The following is a 16,056-nucleotide window of genomic DNA, read 5'->3' as shown; positions in this document are numbered from 1 at the left end:
AAAAAAATTTCAATTTTTTTTATTTAATGGTTTTTTTTAATTTTATTGGTTTTTGCTAAATTATGGTAATTTACTTTGATTATTCAAATTTTCGAATGTTTTAAAATATAAATTTTTCATATTATGAAAAATCGAATTATCTAGAAATCTGAATATAACAGTTGTTTGGAATAATGAGTTTTTACTGTACCTACCCGTTTTATTATGGAAAAAGAAATATAAAGTCAGTGTGATTAATTTTTATTTGAGTTAGAATTAATTGGCCGATCGGATTTACAGTAAGTACATAAATTTTTCGGTTTATTATTTTAGTATCGCGCTGAAATAATTATTTTTATTATCAATAAATAAAAGTGAAATATCACAAGATAAAATCCGAAAACAAGTTGCCAAATAAAACGAAAAGGGCATCACAAGGGCATAAAACAGACCAAAAGAAAAAAAAAAGGAAATGTTGCCTTCTCGTTAAAAGTAACACGAAGGGTGCCTACGTAACCAATAAATTCACAAGTACCTAACCGGAGGTGTTCGAAGTTCGAAGGCGTATTATAACATTTGAAATTCACGCGCGCTAAAAATAGCCGCCGATTCGCTCCTAGACGGAGGGACGCCAGGCGTATTATCAACTTTCCCGCGCACCGGACACATTCGTACATTGTTACAATTTATCGCTGAAAAATCAAACGTGTCGTCAGCTGTTGCTAATATTTACGACGAACACAGCGGCTGCCCATGAATAAGCGATAATATTGACAAGAAATATAGGTTATTTTTACGAATATTTTTAAGCGTAGTGCGGTCAGGTAGCGTTGACTTAGGGTTTCTCAAACTATGGTTAATAGTTGTTATAATGTCGGAAAGATAATAAGTGTTCCACGAAAACTTGGTATGGTTTTATACTGCAAAGGCTGAAAAAGAAGTTCAAATATGAACTCGCATTTGAAAAATTGTCTAGGTAGAGAATCCCTTCATAGCATATCGCTCACTCCTTTCAAGAACGTCATAAATCAAAAATCGTCAATTTTCAGTTGTGCATGTTTTCGGAATGCCCAGAAAATGTACTATATCCCAGAAGAAGGAGGCATATTTTTAACTTGATATTTTACCCGCTACAGGGCAGAAAGTGTTGGTTTTTGCATTTTGAAGAAAAGGTAGTGTTTAATTGTTTTTTTAAATAAACTATATATTTTTCAAATGGAGAAAAAACCTTCAGGTTTTACCTAAAAAGATCTGTGCACAGTAAAAAGTTCAATAAGCGGCTTGATATTTATTTTTAATACATTTTATTATATTTTGAAACTTTAAAAACGTTCTCCTGAAAAATCAAGTTTTTTGATTTATGACGTTCTTGAAAGGAGTGAGCGAAATATGAACTCGCATTTGAAAAATTGTCGAGGTAGAGATGACCGCTTAATGCGGGGGGATAGCATATGTAAAAACTGAATTAAGTAACATCCGTCTTATGAAGAAGTCGTTACGTAATTCGATTTTTAGATGCGATCGCCCATCACTGCAATATAACTGCATATTTGACGTGTAAATTTGATATGACCGTAGTTCTTTAGAGCATAGCTTCCAGTACCTACATTGAGAATGACATTTGATAATAATGATCATCAAGACCTTTCACAAACGCATGTTTGGATTTGAAATACACGCACGGAATTTCGCCTTTGAAATTCGACAAATAAACGTAATGAAAATACGATACTAATTGAATTTCAAGAATATGAAGAATTTACTAACTAACGCGGAACGTTCGTGTCACGAATTACAGTTAATGACGTTAGTCAATCGATATCAACCGAACTAGAGTTCGGTTGATATCGACTACGGTATTAGAATACCGTAGTCGAGAGTGCGTTCATTCAATTACACATACATAATTAGATTCGCAATGCGTTGGCGCACAGGGAAAAGCAGGGAAAATGGGGAAAGTGAAACCAATATTTTAAAAAAATAACCGAATGATTGCTAGGATGTAACCGATTCCACGGGCGGAATACCGCAATGAAGACGTATCGCAACCATCGAAAAATCATCATAGAAAAATATTTTAAAATGAAAATATAAAGAGAAAGTAGATATTGTTCTCAACATTATTGCGTTTCAGTATCCTGATTTTACAATATTTAGACTCGTATTAAAAAACCACGCAAGAAAATATCCAGAATCTAACAAAAAAACGAAGAAAAACAAGAAAATTTATATCGTAAAATAATTGTAAAACACTTGTTTTTTACCACTTGAGTTTATTTAATTATAACGACTAGTGTTGGAAGCTATCCTTCCATCTTCAGGTCTTAATATAATATAACTAATATAAATTAAAACACAAATAATTATCCATTCTACAAATAAACAAAATTTATATTACAGATGTCCCAACATGATAAGTAACGTCTACCGTTCTTTATATAAAAGAAAATGGAAGTCTGAGCATTTGGCTGGTTTAAGCAATCACTTTATACACTTATGTAACGTTCACCATTCAACCCATTATTGAACATCCATATAGCATAATTTTTTGGACTATTGCATATATAAGGGTTTAAAAAATAATGCAATATGGATGTTCAATAATGGGCAGAATGGTGAACGTTACACAAGTGTATAAATCGATCATTTAAGCCAGCCAAAAGCCAGGTCGAGATACTCAAGACTTCCATCTTCTTTCATATAAAAATGAATGATATGTAGATGTTTTATATCAACATGTGACACCTATACTATTGACATATTCGTAGGGTATCTGATATAATAAATAATTATAATAATGGGAAAATGTATACATCCGTGGTTATATACAAGTATTTTATTTTATTTTTCATTTAATATATTTACATTTTTATTTATAACATAATACATTTGAATCATTTATACATTTAGAGAACTTTTATATTTCGATTCGCTGTGCCTCTCCATAAAAGAGACTGTGCTCTTGTGCTTGGAGAGGGACTTACACTCGTGGTTTAATGTTATATAATAAAAGATATAATAGTCTTATTTGTATATTTTTTCAAGATTGAAATGTATAGTGCTTTAATTTTTTTCTTAAGTATTTTTATATCATCAATTTTTTTTATTTCTTTAGGGAGTTTATTGAAATGTTTGATTGCCAAATATTTGAAGTTTTGCTGAAATTGCTTGTAATATTACTTACGTAATACATACATATTATTTTTTGACATCTCATCAAAGATGAAGAAGAATATGGAAGTCTGGGCATTTACGGGGCTGACGACCGTCATAGGCTGGTTTAAGTGATCACTTTACACACGTGTAACATTCACCAATTCTACCCATTATTGACAACCACACTACTCAAATTCTTGGAAGTTCTGTATATATTAACCAATTTAGAAACCTTGTTCTTGAATCACTAGAACTCCACTAGAGACATCTATTGGTGAGATGTAAAGAAGCTTTTTACTAAGCAGAAACTCTTATATTAGTATGTGAGGTCCGAATCCTGGATTATAATCACACACATGAGAAACGCCAGAAAATACCATTTTCATTTTTATTATTTAAGCTTATAATTTGACCAGACAATTTATTATATATTCATATTCTTCTTCATCTTTGATGAGATGTCAAAAAATAATATGAAAATAACTCCTGTAATAGGAGATAATCCAGATTTTGTGAACAAGTATTTGGACACACTCAAAATGTTGTAATACATACATATTTTGTATGACATACAAAAAGGTAGAACGATAGTTTCGCTCTGAACAAATGTTTATCGGGGATATCATTTTTGTTTTCTCATGGTTATATATTATTTCGGTGAAGTTTTTCGGCGTCTAATTGATGCGTGTAATTAATTAGAAAGCCAAACATGTCTCTTCTTTATATATTTTTCCCCATACATAGTGACACATGTCCAGATGTAATAATACTAGCTGAGAGGTGGGGGAGGGGGTGTAAGATGATCAATGCTTAGGTATAAGAAATCTAATACTAGGTAGTATGTTGTATCCACGTTTTTGCTATAAAGTCGGCGGTTCGTTTGAAAATTACGGTTATAAAAGGTTAACCTGCGTGAGTAAAATATGGAATATATTTTTATATTTTTGTTGAAATGTTTACAAACAATTAAAAATAATATTTAAAAACAACTTCTTTCGATATTTTCTTACTTTGCGTGGTATTCAAATATTGACGGTAAGAGTCTAAACTAATATCTAGAATTTCAATGGAGATATCTATGATGAGATGAGAGAAGCTTTTTATTAAGCAGGCTTATAATGTGTGAATATAGAATATATATATATATATATATATATATATATATATATATATATATATATATATATATATATATATATAAACTTATATCCGAATCCTGTATTATATTCACACACTCGAGAAACGCTAGAAATACCCTTTCCATTTTTATTTTTAGCTTATTTTTTTAAATTTATTTACAACATTTTTGAGTGTAAATATTACGTGTAAATCTATGCTAATGGTCAAAAATGACCAATATCAATAAGAACTCAGAAACATTTATGACATGTCTTAATATATATATATATATATATATATATATATATATATATATATATATATATATATATATATATATATATATATATATATATATATATATATATATATATATATATATATATATATATATATATATATATATATATATATATATATATATATATATTTATATATATATATATTTATATAAACTTATATCCGAATCCTGTATTATATTCACACACTCGAGAAACGCTAGAAATACCCTTTCCATTTTTATTTTTAGCTTATTTTTTTAAATTTATTTACAACATTTTTGAGTGTAAATATGACGTGTAAATCTATGCTAATGGTCAAAAATGACCAATATCAATAAGAACTCAGAAACATTTATGACATGTCTTAATACCAACATATTAGATACAAAAATTGTAAAATAGTTCAAAATATTGTTGAATGAAACTTTAAAAGTATTGTGAGATATTTCATATATAAAATACTGAATGGGTATCAAAATAAATTATCCATTAATATATTCAGAAGATCGCAACGTAGTATTTTCATACATTTACTTACCATAAATTTCATACTTACGAATGGTATATTTAAAAAAAAGAATAATGTAAGCAAATTATACTACCGTGAATCTAAATTTCATAAATGTTTTACTTTTAAAAGCGTATTATTTTTATCATCAAAGTTTTTGACCTTTAACAATACAAATGATTCGATTTTAATAGTAGTACTTATGTAATCAAAACTGATTCATGGTAATCTATTATATGTATTTTTTCTATATTAAAATATGTCATTCGTAAGAAATGAGTTAATGGTTCCAAAATATAAACATTTTAAAAAATACTTCGTTGCGATATCACGGAATTATTATTATATTTGTGGAAAAATAGGCTGTTTCTATAAAATGTTTGCCGTTCTAGATATAACGCTTTGAGTATATTAAGTTATGTTGACGCAAATGGCAGGTTCATTAATATCCGAGATAAGAATGGTCGTTGCTTGGCAGTTATGCAACGGGCAGAGATGAGAAGTTTCCCCGGAACAATCTCGATATAAAATCTCCCCCTTGGTCTTCCCGCATCACGATTGGTCTTGATCGAAATTCAAGGTGAAGCAAAATGGGTTAAACCCCAATTCTCGGCGAAAAAAAACGTCAAAGATGAGTTATTTTAAATTGTTTTTCAGACGAAAATTGGACACTTGCCAGCGCACACGTTGATATGACCCCGCTACAAATGACAGAGACTAAGAGACGACTGCAAAAAGCCACAAAATATTTCAGTAGTTTTTTTTTTTAAATTATAAATTATAATTAAAAATACAGAAATTATAAAAAATGTAGTTAAATTTTTTATACAATTTCTATACATTTCTACTTAATACAATCTTATAATTTTAGTTGCGCTGAGCCTCTCCAAAAAAGAGACTTAGCTCTTGTGCTTGGAGAGGGACTTTTTTCTTCTTTTTTGCTGTTGTTTATAGTACCATGTTTTATCATTTAAAAAATAAATTACAGAGGAATATATATATATATATATATATATATATATATATATATATATATATATATATATATATATATATATATATATATATATATATATATATATATATATATATATATATATATATATATATATATATATATATATATATATATATATATATATATATATATATATATATATATATATATATATATATATATATATTGGGTTGATGCAAAAGTAATGACCGTTTTTTATGATTCCATTGTATAAAGGATGCTTTCCCTCTACTTTCTATTCAGTTTTGGCCTGGCCAGAGTACAGTAATAACCCCTTGTATTTTTTCAAAATGTCGTTTGATGAAGTGCATTTACGTCATTGTTTACTTTATGAATTCCGTAAAGACAATACCGCGAGTGTGGCAACCAAAAACATTTGTGAAGTGTATGGAGCAGATGTCATCAAAGTTCGACAGGTACGAAGATGGTTTGCGAAATTCCGATCTGGAGATTTTTCACTCATTGATAAACCACGTACCGGGTGGCCATTGAAGTCTGATGACGACGAATTAAAAGTCATAATTGACACCAATCCACATCTAACCGTCAGGGAGATTGTGTCAATGATGGGAGTCAACCAAACAATCGCATTAAGACATTTGAAGCGTATGGAAATGGTTTCGCGGTACGACGTTTGGATACCTCATCAATTGTCGGCTGCCAATTTATTCGATCGTGTTTCAACGCGCGTTGCTTTGAGTGCGAGACAAAAACATGAACCTTTTTTGCATCGTTTGGTGACGGGAGATGAGAAATGGGTCGTGTACAACAACTTGACAAGAAAAAGACATTGGACTATACCTGGACAAGCCCCATTAACAACTTCGAAGGCCGAAATCCATAAAAAAAGTTATACTTTGTGTTTGGTGGAATAATAAGGGTATTGTGTATTTTGAACTCTTGGAACACGATAAGACAAGTACAGCAGAACAATATTGTTAGTAATTATCCAAATTGAACATGGTCCTTCAAAAGGATAGACCAGAATTGGTAAACAGAAAAGGGGCAGTGTTTCATCACGACAACGCGCGACCACATGTGGCTATGATGACCCAACAATAGCTAAATGAGTTAAATTGGGATGTTATCAAGCATCCACTGTATTTTCCAGATCTTGCTCTTTCTGATTTTTATTTATTCCGATCACTGCAAAAAAATTTAAATGATGAAAAAAATTATTCAAAAGAGCAGGTAAAAACATCCCTTACTTCATTTTTCGCATTAAAATCCACGGAATTTTATACTACTGGTATTAATAAGTCGATAGAAAGATGGGAGAAGGTTATAAGAACTGATGGAAATTATATAATTTATTAAATAAATAATACACATGAAAAAAAATCTTAAAAAAAATATATGTAAAAAACGGTCAAAACTTTTGCATCAACCCAATATATATATATATATAAATATATATATATATATATATATATATATATATATATATATATATATATATATATATATATATATATATATATATATATATATATATATATATATATATAAATATATATATATATATATATATATATATATATATATATATATATATATATATATATATATATATATATATATATATATATATATATTTATGCGGTCCGATTGACTTATCTTGTTAAGTTTTCTATTGTATGGTATTTTATATTTTTAATTTCTAAAGGGAGGTTGTTGATTTTTTTTTATTCCTAAGTAAATGCAATTTTGTTGGTACTGATTTGTGTAAGTAAGTACTGATTATAAGTAATTAAACTCTGTAAAGAAAGAAGGTTACTTAAATTTTATTGACTAATTAAACTTTCTACATTTGAAATGGCGGAAAAATAGACATACTGTGAAGTATCAAGCATGACGTCATTACGTGTTAAAAATCTCAATCATTTCCACAATTCCCCATAATGAATCTTGCGGTCTATGGTATATAGCAACGAACCATATGATTGACTAGTGAATGCCGTGTTTAAAAGGGAACGCGATTAATATCATCGCTAATATATCAGTTTGAAGTTATGCGTACAAGATAGTGTAATGTATCCCCCACTCTTGATAAAATGTTGTTTTTAATAAGCGAATTTTGCTAATGATATTATAGATTTTTCCGAATTTTTAGTAGGAAAAAATAATCTTAAATAATATTGTATTTTATAAATACATATTACAAGTACATGATTAATTTGAATGAAATCGATCTATATTTTTCGCCATCTAGATAAGTAATCTATGAAAATATGATGTTTGTGTAATTTAAAAGAAAAAGTGAAGTGAAATATGTATATACAAATATTACAATTCTGAGAGAAACTGAAGAATGGTGAATAAAAATCAATATTAAGCAAGAATTCTACAGTCGCTGGGTTATTTTTATAATGCTTATTTAAATACCAAAGAACAAAAGTGAATTTTGCGACAGTTTTCGTATAAAAAAGTAACGTAAAAACATTAAGTATAAATCAAGACAAATAATCAATCGAAGTATTCATTTAGCGTTGGAAACGGTCCCATATAAAAATAATCCTAGACATTCCAATAGAAAAATAGCAATAAAAGGGCGCTATACCATAAAAACGAGTCGTATTTCAAGAGCTGAGAATATTATGAACGTGCGCATACATATGCATGGACGAATATATTATATTACGTGCACACACTTTCAGAATGGATGAAAAATCTCTTTTATTCAGTCTTTTCGACGGACAGAATAATGGTCCGAGATAAATTTGCATGTGCTTTCTAGGAACGTCAGCGATTACAGCGGAAGGTACGTTCCATTAAATTAACCGTGAACGTATTAGGAAGTATCTCATGTGGGAAACGGCTGAAGAATCCGCAGGCGCACAATTCGGAGAGATACAGTTCCCCGATTAGTATCATCAATCATCAGCGTGTAATTAATTGGATGCGTGTCAGGCAAGCAAGGCGACATAATCAGCTCTCGTAATAGAATGGAAGACTTGCGTAAGTTAATATTTCATAATTTTGGTATTTTTACACCGTTGCCGAGGCTACAGTTTTGTTACGTTCGGCAGTAGCCGAGGGCGCGACGTACGTTCACGACGTACATTAATTATGACATCAATTCATATTATCTTTTGACATATCAACGTAGATGAAGAAGAAAATTGAAATCTGGGCATTTGCGGGGCTTACGACCGTCATAGGGTGGTTTAAGTGTTCACTTTACACACGCGTAATATTTACCAATTCTACTCACGATTGACAACTGCACTACACAGATTCTTTTTTTTTTAAATTACCTAACGTCCAAGTGACTCTGAAATCTAGCTACGGCTTATGCAATGGCGTTTATCATGTCCCTACTCAGGCCCCAACTTTATAAGTTTCATAACCTATGCCTACTCGTGAGTGGATTTACTCTTTGTGTTTAAAGTTACTATAATTTCATGTAATTCATGACTGAAAATTCTAGGCAAAAACACTCGTAACTACAATACACAAATTCTTGAAAGTTCTATATACATGTAATAAAATACCTAGGTACCTACCTATACATTTTATTAAGTACTTACAAATAGTACCTACATAAAACAGTTCTACCACCAGATGTCGCATGCGTCGCACAGAATAAAACAAAAGACTTCCGATAGAAAAAATATTGTTAACTGTCAGAATCAGATAGATATAAAAATTATTGTAAAGATTAATTAAGAATAAACTTTTATTGTCGTTTCTTTAATTACAAAGCAACACATTGTTTATTTTATTATTATACACCCACTTTACATATTATTTACACCCAATTTACAAAGAAAAATATTACCACGTTATATACATATGATCCAATTTCGAAACATTGTACAAGAATCACTAGAATTTTCACTAGAGACATGTATTGGTGAGATGAAGAAGCTTTTTTATTTATATTTTTTTTCCGTAAATGTGACTCCATTTAACGTGACTCTATATTTCATAATTTTGGTATTTTTACACTGTTGCCGAGGCTACAGTTTTGTTACGGCCGGGAACATCTGAGGGCGCGACGTACGTTCGAGTGAAAATTTATTGCAAAATGCTTTTACCATTGTTTCAAAGCGTCTCTACGGAGCACTTTCCTCCCGATCTGTAGCGCATTCCCGAATTGGCGAATGTGTGTGTGCTGTGGACGCGTCGCCGATGGACATTTCCGCTAATATAATAAATCGACGTGAAAAGTATCTATTTTATCGGGCGTCGGGCGCTGCTGCAATATTTAATTAATCCATATATGTTATATACAGTTATCCCTCATTATCGGCGGGTGTTACGATCATCCAATACTTGTATTTATATATTTTTTTAAAATCAAACTCTTATCCGCACCCGATGGTGCATAGGGCACTGCATCATACAAACACAGTGTTATCTTGATCGTTAACACATGAAGGAAAGGTGATCAGCCCTCCGCTTCAGGTACCAGTCCAGGGTTTAATGGAATAAATATAAGAGTGAAAAAATCACTTATATTTATTTGACCCCTCTGGGAATCGAAACCGGGACCTCCAGAACGGTAGCCGAGCGTGCTGACCATTACACTACGGAGGCGGACAATTTAGACGTATTTAATATAGGCACTTTTAATCTATTTTTATTTTTGACATATATTGTATTCTTCTTGTACACAGGCCATGCCTTTGTGGGTTCTTTTTTTATATCAACATAATATAATATTTTTGCACTAGTGAATTTGAAATATTGTGAAATGCAAAAATAATAATAATAAAAATAAATTAATAAATATATTTGCGTCTTGCTGTAGCGCCATACTTGCGAAGGAGTGGATCCGACCCCGGGTAGCGGATATTCGAAAGCCGTACGGCACACGGAGCGATAATAAAGGGAAGTTTCTAGCCGGGAGTTAAGTTCTTGCATTGGCCCGGATGCTGTATGTACCATGTACCGCCCAAAGACACGTGCAGGTACATACATATATCCAGTCGCCAGCCCGAACTTCCACTAGAGCCGTCTCCGAGGAAATATTCATTTGCCAACCACGTAGCGCGGACGTCACCTTTATAAGATAAATTTAACCCTAGAACGGAGGGCCCTCAGGAAGCGAGTCGGGACGACCGAAAGGTTAAACTCATCACGTGTGGAATGGAGAGATGAGCATTTGCGCGACAAAAGACAAGCCCTTAATAATAAATTGTTAAGTTAAAAATAGATCGCAAGCAAGCGAATAAAGAATCCCTCGAAAACATGCGAAAAAATGTATTCTAAATCACATATTTTTAAAACGAAACAAATGATGTATAATTAATTGATTTGAAGTATTGATTGTCCTGACGAAGAGACTAGTACGTCTCGGGACCGGTAGACAAAGATCTCGGTGAGTGGTTATATATTATACTAACATTACAAAAAAATGTTAAAAACAATAAAAAAAGTAAAAATGACTAACGACAAAGTAAATGCTTTAATCATTAATAATATTTTTAATTTAAGCTTCACTTGGTAAATACCACAATGTATTTCTTAAAATCCATTGTGACACGTGTAACGATGCATTCCGCATCATTTTCAAATACCGTATGATATAACGTGTTTGAAAATGATACATCACAACACGTGTCACAATAGATTTTAAGAAATAGTGGTATTTGCCAAGTAAAACTTGAATTAAAAATGCATACATTTTACCACAAAGTGACAAATTTTTAAAATTATTCTAAATATTAATAATTTAATGAAGCACATCTTTAAAATGAGGATTTCATAAGTCGATTTTAAAGCCAATTTTAAAGTTACTTATTAACCTGTCGACGAGCGAGTTGTTGCAAAATTCCAAACTAACCGAAGAGTGAGTTTTATTTCCGCGCAAAGTAAATCTTAATCTTTTACAAATCCGTTTCTACATATGTATTTCCCACGACGCTCTCCTTCAAACCGCCTCAAAACAGGGTTTAAGAGATATGTAACTTATTTTTACTTTACAGAAATCCGGCAAAATGTCAAGTATTCGCAATATTACGCAACTTTGGAAAGTGTAAACAAGTTTTCTAGAAAATTTCGTTTCGAATTTTCTATCGGAGCCGTCATTAATTTTCTCGGGCGAGCTTCCCACAAGGAGGGACATTCGGTAATGGTACAGTAACTTGCCAAACGACATCGGAATGCCGACGGTCCATCAAATCAGTAATCCGGCCATCTTCCGGCTCCCTTTCCTAATCCTCATTATCCCCTTTTAATTCCATTAGACGGAGTTCTCAGGCCGGATGCTAAAACATCTACCGATCACAACAATTTGCCTACAGACGGATGAACTGCGAGAGATCATCTATTGTCCGTCGACGAATCAACATCGAGTCGTTTATTAAATCAATATCGAAATCCACCTTTTTTTATTATTTTTTAATTTTTTAATTTGTATTTTTTTTAAATTTTATTTAGCTTATATTAAAACTAATATAAACTATTATTTACAATTAATTTACATCATATATGTAAATATATATTTTTACATCTCTTTACAGTACACAAAACATTACAATTAACAATAAGCAATTTTGCGACTAGGTTTTTTTCAACAATGGTAAAAACATTCACACTAATTGCGTAACCATCATCTCTTGTCCATCGAATGGGTAATATCTGATGAGGTCGGTAACGATGAAACCCGGTCACTGCTTAAATAAAATAAAAGTAGAAAAAAACGATAAATTTGATGTTTTATTATAAAGAAGGAGCAACCATACATTAAAAAATGTCATTAAAAACTTACTTACCAACTGGCAACGATCGAATATGCGACTTTATGTGAGAAATGATTTTTGTTATTTTACTATTCTTATAGTACGTACTTAATAAATATATATTTAAAAACAAAGATTCCTACAAATTGAATACATATTTTGAAAACTTTTTTTAAAATTTTAGACTCTTAAAGTTCCGTGTTATTTTATTCAGAGTGTTAGAACTACATATATTATTATAGTAGACAATTAAAAACACATCATCATTTCAGCGGCTTGATACAAAGGTATTATATTACATAATACATATACGGATTGTGTAAGATGTGTGATTAGGTGGATGTGTGTATACCACATTTCGGTGAGATTGATTCTGGAATCCAAAAAAATATATACACCACTGACGCTTTCAATTAGTAACCTATAACATATTTATTGAAATTGCATACAAGAAGAAAAAATATGCAAAGAATGAGGTATATAACTGTCGTACTATCCTGACATATGAAAAATCTATTATTAAAACAAATTAAACAAAAATAATAAAAAGTTAAGATAAACTTTAACTACAACATTTTCCAATTACTTGTTCACAAATAGATGTCTGTTGTGAATTCGCACATAATGTGTTACGAGTTTGATCAATATATCTATTTAGAAGTTTCAAAATTTTCAGTAGTGTGGTTGTCAATCATGGTTAGAATTGGTGAATATTGCACGTGTATTATTAAGTCATCATTTAACCAAGCCTATGACGGTCGTAAGTCCTGTAAATGCCCAGACTTCCATTTTCTTCTTCATCTATGATGAGATGTCAAAAAAAGTAAAAATAACTCAGTATAAATGGAGAAAACCCAGATACAAAAAAATATATCGCTCACTCCTTTCAAGAACGTCATAAATCAAAAATCGTCAATTTTCAGCTGCGCATGTTTTCGGAATGCCCAGAAAATGTACTATATCCCAGCAAAAGCGGCATATTTTTAACTAAATATTTACCCGCTATAGGGCAGAAAATGTTGTTTTTGTATTTTAAAGAAAAGGTAGTGTTTAATATATTTTTTTTAATAAACTAAATATTTTTCAAATGAAGACAAAACCTTCAGGTTTTACATAAAAAGATCTGTTGCACTGTAAAAAGTTCAATAAGTGGCTTGATATTTATTTTTAATACATTGTGTTATATTTTTAAACTTTAAAAACGTTCTCCTGAAAAATCAAGTTTTTTGATTTATGACGTTCTTGAAAGGAGTGAGCGATATGTGAAATTTAAACTAATAAAAAATCACATTTGTATAACAAGAACAGAATTAATATCCATCTAATATTACAATAAATATTAAAAAAGATGAAAAGCAAATATCAATATTTTACACGATGTATTTCTAAAACAAAGGATCTATGTTTACAAATTCTACAATACATTCCGGTGACAAATACTTGTAGTAATATTTTAGTAGATGGAGCATATTGCGGAAGAGAATTAAATGAAGTATACCAGGATCACATACTCGCAGGGGTATAACATGAACCCGCGCAAGTTGATGTGTTCAGATAGAAATATGTTGTCGGCGGTTACCAGTTGCCAGTTATTCATCTGGGGCATTGGTCGGCAAAGTGTTGCTCCGGAGCCGCATATATCGCTCACTCCTTTCAAGAACGTCATAAATCAAAATACTTGATTTTTCAGGAGAACGTTTTTAAAGTTTAAAAATATAACACAATGTATTAAAAATAAATATCAAGCCACTTTTTGAACTTTTTATAGTGCAACAGATCTTTTTAGGTAAAACCTGAAGGTTTTTTCTCCATTTGAAAAATATTTAGGATATTTAAAAAAATTATTAAATAATACCTTTTCTTCAAAATGGAAAAAAACAACAATTTCTGCCCTGTAGCGAGTAAATATTAAGTTAAAAATATGCCTCTTTTTGGGCATTTCGGAAACATGCACAACTGAAAATTGTCGATTTTTCATTGATGACGTTCTTGAAAGGAGTGATCGAAAATTATTAAACAATACCTTTTCTTCAAAATGGAAAAAAAAACACTTTCTGCCCTGTAGCGAGTAAATATTAAGTTAAAAATATGCCTCTTTTTGGGCATTTCGGAAACATGCACAACTGAAAATTGTCGATTTTTGATTGATGACGTTCTTGAAAGGAGTGATCGAAAATTATTAAACAATACCTTTTCTTCAAAATGGAAAAAAAAACACTTTCTGCCCTGTAGCGAGTAAATATTAAGTTAAAAATATGCCTCTTTTTAGGCATTTCGGAAACATGCACAACTGAAAATTGTCGATTTTTGATTTATGACGTTCTTGAAAGGAGTGATCGAAAATTATTAAACAATACCTTTTCTTCAAAATGCAAAAACAACATTTTCTGCCCTGTAGCGGGTAAATATTAAGTTAAAAATATGCCTCTTTTTAGGCATTTCGGAAACATGCACAACTGAAAATTGTCGATTTTTGATTTATGACGTTCTTGAAAGGAGTGATCGAAAATTATTAAACAATACCTTTTCTTCAAAATGCAAAAACAACATTTTCTGCCCTGTAGCGGGTAAATATTAAGTTAAAAATATGCCTCTTTTGCTGGGATATAGTACATTTTCTGGGCATTCCAAAAACATGCACAACTGAAAATTGACGATTTTTGATTTATGACGTTCTTGAAAGGAGTGAGCGATATCCGCGGGAAGGTTCTTCGACTATACGTATTTACGCGAACAATATTTTTGAAGCACGAACCAACTAAGAAATCTTCACATTGACAAAAACCTAGAAAGGTGCTAAAAATAACGGCATATAAACCTGACATGATTAAACTTTCAAAGGAGATGCAAAAGATTTTTAATTGATTAATAAAATCCTTATAACGTGTCAAATTCCACAATTTATCAAAGGTCTACATTTATAGTTAAGGTGTTCTAGAATTGCAAATAGATTTGGGTCTCAAGAAGAAAAAAAATGATCCTTTTAATGTGCATATTTGGCTGTTTGGCTGATAAGTTTGCCGACCACTGCTCCAGGGTTACCTGTAGCGTGATTGTAAGTCACGGTTAAGGTCATTACATCCGTCAGCGGCCGGTAATTTTACTCGGCAATTTGTTATCCCATTGTAGTGCTCCTACCTAATATAATGTATAATGGCTAGTGTACGGTGGACGTTGGCAGTGTACGGAATGGGCTGACGGCACAAGGCCCCTGGACAGCCGCGACGCACGCATCTACATTCGAGGAAAGTGTATTACATTATACACGGTGGCGCAAAATCAATCACCCTATCGGAAGATGTTATA

General features: G+C 31.2%; 1 protein-coding gene across 1 annotated transcript in view; it reads right to left on the bottom strand.

Annotated features, from left to right (window-relative positions):
- Positions 1-16,056, bottom strand: part of LOC148300719 (uncharacterized) — a 244,564-nt gene that overhangs the window by 3,078 nt on the left and 225,430 nt on the right. The window lies entirely within an intron of this gene.

This window comes from Brachycentrus maculatus, unplaced genomic scaffold (genome assembly GCF_059751285.1).
Source record: "Brachycentrus maculatus isolate JH-2025_06_01 unplaced genomic scaffold, ASM5975128v1 h1tg000660l, whole genome shotgun sequence".
Lineage (NCBI taxonomy): Eukaryota > Metazoa > Arthropoda > Insecta > Trichoptera > Brachycentridae > Brachycentrus > Brachycentrus maculatus.
The sequence above is the reverse complement of the archived record's forward strand: the minus strand, read 5'-3'. Positions and strand labels throughout refer to the sequence as shown.